Here is a 9257-nt window from a genome sequence, read left to right on the forward strand (position 1 = left end):
GAAATAAAGGCTTGAATTCTAGCATAGAGCTAAATTAAAGTAAATATGACTGATCTTAATCCCTATAACATGTACGGCATAAAACCATTGAGTATTTTACATTTCGTCATACTTTCTTCATACTCGTTGCTAAAAAGTAGTTCACACCTTTCTGAGGTGTTGCACATCTGATCTGTACACATTGGTTATGTTGGGTTCAGTCCTGTGTAGAGGTTCTCAAGCTTCTACTTACAAGTTATGGGGTTTTTTCTTGTCCACTGATGTTTGCTTGAAACATCAGTGGACAAGAAAAATACCTGTATTTTACTGTTCTAAAGTGAAAATAACCCCACAGTTTATTGTTACTATTACTCAATACAAATGCTCCAGAAGAAAACCAGTGCAGATTGAGATGTATCTGCTAAAAGTTACATGGTAGGTTTTTATTTAGCACACTATTTCAATAATTCTATGTACTGATTGCCTTGTAATTTGAGGGGGAAAACAGACAAACAAAAACAAATCATCAAAATACAAAACAAAGTAATGATGATTTAGCTATAGCTAAAATTTACAATTAAATTGGGCAGTTTTGTTAGTGGAAGAACTGAGAGAGCATGATCTTAAATGTTTGACAATAGCATTGATATTTTGAGGTAGTGTGCCACTGTGAATCATAACCTCATAATATATCTGCTGTGCCTAGCCCTAGTTTATGGCACAACTAAACAAGGCCTATATAATGTGGCTCCAGAAAAAGATGTAAGATTAAAATGACAATTAAAAAAATTCCTCTATTTGTAGTTACAAAACTTTGGTTATCTGCTCAACGCATTGGGTGGGTGCTCAACCATCTTGGAAGTTCTGTGTATTTTGCATCTTATAGAAGTTGCTGCAAAATCACAGGAGCTAGGAATGGGAACAATTTGTTAAATGAACTTTTACAACCCCCACTCATCCAAAACTGCTCCCTATAGTGTACTCTCTGAGGTTTTGTCCAGTTTAGATTTAAATGACTCAAGCAATGGGTCTCCTGCAGCCTCCCTTGAGAGGATACTTTTTAAGGATATTGAATCTTACCTCTAGAACATTCATGTTCCTTCTTATGAAAGTAAGACTTCTGCAAGCAGAGATAAAGCCTGTCTGGAGAGGAGAGTTGATACTTTCAAGATGAGCCAACTTTATTTTCCAGAGTCTTGTCTATAAATGCCCAGATCTTCTTGAAAGTTGCAGCCTCCTCCCAAATTCTGGACTCCATCTATTCACAAAATTTAAAAATTATTACAAGTTACTCTGGAAGGTAGAATTTAAAATTGTCTGATTTCATATAATTTCAGCAAGAAAGAAAAATAAATGCCTCACCCTACTGACTATTGTAACTCCCTCCCCGCTTTGATACCATGTAAATTATAACAGTGGAATATTTGCTATGTGGCAAATGGTCAATGTCAAAATGCACAATGTTTACAGTAGATTCAAAACTTTATGTGGCCTTCAGCTGTGTCTCTAAAATGCAGATATCCAAAGTTTTGTAACTACAAGTAGAGGAATTATTTTAATTGCCATGATTCTATATTTAGTATTATTTTCCACCATAACCACATCAAAGTAACTAGAGATTAAAATGCCTGTAAAATATATATATCGTGTTTACAAGTCTAATATGAAATATAAGAATTTGTATTTTGCTATTTTTCTTGACACACAGTCAAGCACCTTCAAAACACAGGCTTTGCATGTCTGTACATGTAACTTTTTTTTTTTTTTTAATTACTGTACAGAAATTAGGCAGACAATCCATCCTAATAAAAATACTCCTCCAGAATAGTTTTCACACAAAAGTGAACCCTCAGGGGTGACTGGCTCATATGACAGATAATGTTTAACTAAGAAATTAGCACCAATGTGTTAGTACAGGATAGAACTAGCTTGTTCTTTTAAAATAAATTTTAAAAATCATATGGAAGTTTAGGAGAATGCATGGTAATTTAAAAAGACACGACTGAAAACAAGAACAGAAGTTCCCAATAGACTTCCCACTTAGCTTAGTGGTAGATTACTTTCGTTAAAGATTTTATATATTATATACCTGTAGATTGAGAACTTTGTGAAAATGAGGAATCTCATTTCCTTTTTCATATTTAAGCTTTTCAAAGAACCTTAAAACAAATCACCTAACTTAGAACAACAGTGATAAAATACTATAGGACTTCCATACAAGGAAAGACATTCTAAACTAAATCCCATGTGTTTTTATATTTTGTTTATATTGTGGTTGTACCCAGCAGGAAAATGCCTTCTTGGAAACCTATCCTCTTGTAATTCGGCTGATAAGGTGAGACTTAAACTGGTTTTTGCCAAAGCAATAATATTACTGGTTTCAGCAAGCTTACCATGAGTTCTGTTAGGAATAGATACCATGTTTTAGTGGCCCACAATGCTATTGTTTATCACTGCTGTCTGGAAAATTTGGTAAATGATGTGATATCAAACAATGGTAAGTAAACCAAAGTAGTGAAGGGTTTTTGGTTCTCAGTGGTGTAGTACTAAGACCAATGGAAAATGAAATGTAATTAAGGCAAAGAAATTATTTTTCAAATAATAAGACCTCCCTACAAAATATGAAGAAAAAACCAAACTCAATCCCAACCAAGACAAACCAAGATCTAAACTATGTATGACCACATATATAGTTTAGTAACTTTGCAAAAACCTTTCGGGCAGGAAGGGTCTTGGAGTGGGGGGGAGGTGTTTCAAAAACAGGCAGAGATGAACTGAATGGGATTTTGCAAGGAAGCCAGTTCAACACTGTAGGAACCATCAGAGTGAAAGCTAGATTGCCTCCTGGCTTGGGGTCTGATGGGAAGAGTCCCTCAACAGTGGGTGATTTGTAAGCTCACATTCTTATTTCAAACAGTAGGTTGCCTGCTCCCTGCTGTTTGAAGTGAATTTAATATTCATAGACACATGTACAAGCTGTTTAGTCTGACTGAAGTGATGGGTGGTGGTGTTTAGTACCCCTGCACCACGTGATGGGGCTGCTTTGTGACCCTTCTTCCACAGCTCGTGCCTTCAGGACTCAAGCATCAGTAGGCCAGGCTGCTATATTAGTTGAACAGCTTCTTCCCAAAGAAAATCAGAGAACTGGGAGGGACTGGGATCACAGCCTTCTGGGAACCTTTTTTCTAAATCCTACAGATTCTTGGGTGCAACATGTATTTGCAGAAACTCTGTGGCTTACATAGTGTTATTGCAAAGACAAACATATCCTTGCTGCCTATGGTAATTTCAGAGATTTCATGTCCCATTTATGAGAACAAAGATCTTAAAGCTGATGGCCTGGCCAAAAATCAGTCTGGGTAAAAATACTCTGCACCCTCAAATTCCTCACTTGTTTCCACACAGACATTTCCTCTCCAAAGCTATGTAGTCCAGCATTGCTGCAGAGCAATAAACAGCTGCTCTATTTCTCCCCTACCCTATATATTATAGGCATTACACAGAGACTGTTTATACCAGTTTAGAACCTGCTAGGATGAAAAGTACTATCTAAATTTAAAATTAATTATCTATATAATCTTCTGGTGTTTTGCCAGAACATAGTTCTTCTTTTGCTTTTACCCCATAGTTATTAATTGCTATAATTGCTATTTTATTTCTTACACATATTTATCAAGTAGTTATCCGTACTGTCTGTCTGATGACCCTGTTAATATTGCATAAAACTCCCCTGATCAAATTGCTTAGGGTTTTTATTGGATAACTCACCATTTCAATGAGACACAATTGTTTTAGGATAGATGGTGTGAAAAGTATATGGTGATAAGTCATTATTTGTTCAAAAAAGATTTGGTTGACACTAATATTTAGTCATGTTATATGCAGGAGCTAATTCAATGTCAAGGTGTTAGAGCTCACTGTTTTAAATCCTTGTTTTCAGTTCAAAAAAGAAATCTTGTAGGAGTGTTTAGTTTGAAGGCATACTAGAAAGCTGAACATTAAATAATTAGACGTGGAAGAAAGTCCACCTGAAATTTATTTTAAATAATTCCTGGTTATGTCATGTTCTACCTTTCCTTTTTAAATATAATTTATAAACTGTTTCTATAAGAAATATTTAATAATTCATTTAGTTCATTTATCTGTTTACTGGTTTATAAATCTTGCATAATGATCTGTACATCATTTCATTTTTCATTACTCCTTTAAGGGATTTTTGAGCCTTCCTTCCTTCCTTCCTTCCTTCCTTCCTTCCTTCCTTCCTTCCTTCCTTCCTTCCTTCCTTCCTTCCTTCCTTCCTTCCTTCCTTCCTTCCTTCCTTCCTTCCTTCCTTCCTTCCTTCCTTCCTTCCTTCCTTCCTTCCTTCCTTCCTTCCTTCCTTCCTTCCTTCCTTCCTTCCTTCCTTCCTTCCGACACTTCCTTCCGACACTTCCTTCCGACACTTCCTTCCGACACTTCCTTCCGACACTTCCTTCCTTCCTTCCGACACTTCCTTCCGACACTTCCTTCCGACACTTCCTTCCGACACTTCCTTCCGACACTTCCTTCCGACACTTCCTTCCTTCCTTCTTTCCTCCATAACACTCAAAGACACATATTCCTCATGTTGGTCTAGTTGGTCTGTCAGGACACGTTGATCTTTCACACCTCACTAGACTTCAGGCACAGGAAGTGAAGAAATTATTGCCTGTGTGAGACTCACAACTCCCTGTGACCATTGGTCCCATGAAAATGAGAGGAAAAATATAGATTAGGTGGAATTTATGGACTGGGAATTCCTAGTCTGGAATTCATAGACAATTATGACCAGAGAGGTTTGCTTTCTGCATTACACAGACCATAAAACTTCTTTGAGTCTTTCATATAATGCAGAAAATAAATGCTTGCCTATAGCCAAAGTGAGCTGAGCTCAGAAACGTGCATTCCTTTCTGCCATTGCACAGTCTGCATCACTTACTGCCCCAGATGTCTTACAGGCCATTCATGGTGGAGTATTTTGCTTCTGGTCTGTCACACAAATTGGAGCAGCAACCTGAATATACAAATACTTGCAGCATTCATTATTGATGAGACTTGGAAAAGATAATGTGTTACTTAATGCATTTTTATTTAATATATTTATTGTAGACAACTTCAGATGGATGATGGCTTCAGATACATGAAGGATTGCACAACACTCAGCAAATTAACAAAAATTTTTCTGTTTACTTTTATGTGTGCATGAAAGTCATGATGAGTCAGCTGCAACATAAACCATTGACACAGCAGCTCTTCAACACAGTTTGCCTGTTTGGAGGCATCAAGAGAATTGAAAATAGTTTCTCTATGCAATCTGTGCAGTTTAGGTGTATTTAAAAAATACAACCCAAAACAAATTTACCCTAAGAACTTGAATGAAGCAACTTTTTTCATGTTATGTCAAAACCCCACAGGATACTTTGTTATATAGCATTCCCTCTCCTACCTCTTTCAAACTGACGAAATGCTACTAACTGAACAGCATCCCTCAAAGGGTAGGCCTTCTAACAAAATCACTTAAAGAGAATTCAGACCTCAATTATATTGACCAGATGGCCACTGTTTTACATAGGTGCCACAGCTATTATGACAATTAAAAATTATTAATTCTGCATCACAAATTGAGTCATGAATCATAGAAAATGGACCAAAATGTTACTGAAGTAAATAAAATTTATAAGCCTTGCAGTAATTAATAATGTAGCACAAACCATGTAGCAGTTGTGTTAAGGTGAGCCAATGTTTTGGGTGTGGTGGCACAGCAGGGCTGCTTCTGCAGACTTTGCACTTTGGAGGAAAGGCCTTGCTGCATACCAATCTGGGCAATAAAAGAGCCACTGTTTTTCAGTAGAAAACATTAAAACCAGGCAGGAGGAGGCATCTTTTAAACCAGGCAGAGCAGTACATTAGCACAGAAACTTTGCTTTTGGAATCCCAGCTAACACCAGGTTTTGGACCACTTCAGAAACATTAAAACAGCAAAGCAGCATGGGCTGACTGATGATACCTGTCAATGTGGTATCTTCCAAGCACCAGTAATATCCCTGATCTTCCAAGCATCAGTCATATCCCTGATACAGATTCGCCAGTTAAGGAAGAACTGCTGAGTATGTTGGGAACAGAGTAGAGGATGAAGCAGCCCAGACTATGAGAGCAAGGAAAGATGAAGTGCAGCTGATGACTTGCTGGGCACAAACTCCATTCCATCTGTGCCAGATGTGTTATGCCACATTTCTCAGTCAGGGAAAAAAAAAAAAAAAAAAAAAAAAAAAAAAGGAAAAAATGAACAAAACAACAATAATAAAATCAATCAATTAAACAAACACAACCAGAACCCCAATAACTACCAAAACCAATAGCTGAATGCCAGATTCTCCAGAGAAGTTGCAACCTTTTTTGCCTTTTCAAGCCTTCTACAAGATGCTTTAGCTGCAAGCTCAACATTATGTGTTTTTCCTGGAATGGCTCCCATTTCACTTATAATTTTTAATGTTATTGTCCCAGTTACTAAGTAACATAAATTTGCCATACACATCCTTCCCTTTAAATGCTATTCCTGTGTTACACTTGATACTTTAAATCACCCAGTCAATTCATTTATGCACATAGAAGGATCAGAGAAACAACAGGTTTTATTGACTGAAATATTGAAGTGCTTTAAATTCAACAAGCTGTAGCTTTGTTCAATGTAAAGTGTTTATTTGTAAGTCAGTGTTCCAGTCTTCCTTGCTAAATAAGATTATTTTTTTAAAAAGAGTGTATTTTTGAGATATTAAATGTATTATGAAGTAACCCAATTTTCTATAGAAAATGAGAACTTTTCAGAAGTGATGTGGCCACATCCAGCCTCAGCTGACAGAAGGATAAGTAACTTATTTACATTTAAAGCAGTGAAACATTTTGTCCCTTGATTGAGAATTATAGACTCCCACATTTGTAATGCTTATTTTAGGCTTGCATAGCTCAGCTTTGAGTCACTGGTCAACTCATTATGATTATGCATTCACTGTTGGAAGTGCTATCTGTTTTCTCTGCACTCTACAAGTACTCCCACAAGGCAAACTTAAATTCCCACGGAGGTATCTCTGGAGGCATTTGTAAACTTGGAGTAACTCCTGCATACTTGTCTTTTTATCTCTCTTTTCAAGTGACAGAGAAGCAGCAATGGGAATATCTAATATGCCAAGATGTGCACTGTCAGATTCTCACAACACCACCCCCCTTCCGTCATCCTGTCTTTGTTAGGCCAGGGTAATTAGTCCTTCTCATGGCTGGTAATTAAAGCCAGATCTCATGGACCTAAACACTTTGGGAAAGAAGATTAATGATAGGGCCTCTGGTTTTGGGACTCACAAAGGTGGGGAAATTGTAATGAGTAGGAGGAAGAATGTGGAGGAAAGAAGTTCTGTGCACTAATTGGAGAAAATGGCAAACACATGACTTCTGGGAAAAGAAGAGTATTATGGCATTGTCTCTCCATTTTTGTAAGACATTTGTTTGCAATACATTTCCCATTCCTTCAACCTGAGCGCACCAGGAAGGATAGAAATAATTTTCTTCCCACTAGGAAATGCAGATAGAAGAGTGGGGAGGCAGCAGCCACCCAGTATGACTGAGAGTGGCTCAGCTTTGACTGATAACTGCATCTCAGATATGGTCAGGGCAAGGGCCACTCACCAATGTATTCTTTGTATCCTACTGTTTTATTTTAGAATCTCAGAGAGAGATTAAAAAACCTGTCATCCAAGATGCTGACTGATGTAGAGTTTTGTGGATTTTTGTTTCCTTTGTGTTTTTAGTCAGTGTATATAGAGAGCTTATGAAAAAAATATTAAAAGTATTAGCTTTTGAGATTTCGTCCCCCCCAACCCCAAAAAACTCATCGATGAACTTGAAAAATTTTGAAGCAAACTATTTGAGACAAAATGTAAAAAAATCTGATTTAGTTCTTCACGTATACATCTGTATCAGCATTCCTAGAATTGTTGAATGGTTTGGGTTGTAAGGGACCTTAAAGATTATTTAGTTCCAACCCCCTGAGAAGGGCATGGACAAATTAAAACTCTTAAATTCAGTGGAATTTATGTACATCTCATGTCCAAGAACTGGTCATAAGTGCTTGATTGCACGATCAGCGGTTGCTGTTATTAAAGTTTTGTAGTACTAGAACACTAAAGGGACCCTTATCTAATTAGGATCCCATTCAACATTGAGATAAAAATAAATCTGTCGTGTAAGGAAGAGTCCACTCTAACACTAGGAGACAGTTGAAAGAAGGAAGGAAACAAAAGAGAAAGAAGAGATACAGTGGGAAAAAAAACCTCTTTCCAAGCTAAGTGACTTTAAGAATATGCAGTGAAGTCTTGGTCAGTTCTACACCTTTGTTTGGATCCCACTTGCGAATAGGCTTGAAACTGAGCTAAAAAAGAAAAATCAGTTAATGGCTCACAATAAACAGAAAGAAATCAAGCCATACAAGTCCGTGTGCCTGCTTTTGTTGGTCTTAACTCACAGTCTTTGAGGAAAAACACAGTCTGAGATTTAACTCCCATTTAAATGATTAAAATAAGCAGCTCAGGGACAGTTTCATTTACTTCTGTTCCAGGCCATACCTATTCTATGTGAACTACCCCTAAGCACTACTCAACAATGACAAAACTAATTTTAAAATAATAAGGAAGTTTTCCCATTAGGTTCTTGAGTTACATAGAAACTTTTTCCATCTCCACAAACACAAATTAATAGGAAAATTACAGAGCCGGATCCTGGCCACAGGTATCTGTTTCCCTGCTTCTTCTCTCTAACATGAGTCAGGTTTATACATGAATTTTTACCAGGTGTGGAAATGTATGTTAGCACTGAGATTCTGTAAAACTTCTAATTCAATGGAGCTTTACGTGTCTGAACTCCAAATATTTAACTTAGGTTTATTGGCTCACTGCTTTTTAAGGAACCTTATGTGGATTAAACTCTGCCTAGTAGGCCGTGTATGTTAAGTTTCCAGCAATAATTTTCTCCCTAGTTTCTCAATTTCTTTTACTGAGGATCACAGAAAGACCAAAGTAAAACTAGTAAACCAGGAAGAGCTTACCTTTTTCAAATATTGCCAGCAGTTGCTAACAGTATCTGTGCTTCATCTTGTTATTTATTTGAGTCACTTTTTTCAGAGTGGGCTCCAAGTTTTAAGCAATAACTTGCATGACTCAGACCTTGGAATGACAGTAAAAAAAGGTTATTCACTAAGAGCATGTACACAAATT

The sequence above is a fragment of the Melospiza melodia genome, chromosome 1, assembly GCF_035770615.1.
Source record: "Melospiza melodia melodia isolate bMelMel2 chromosome 1, bMelMel2.pri, whole genome shotgun sequence".
NCBI lineage: Eukaryota > Metazoa > Chordata > Aves > Passeriformes > Passerellidae > Melospiza > Melospiza melodia.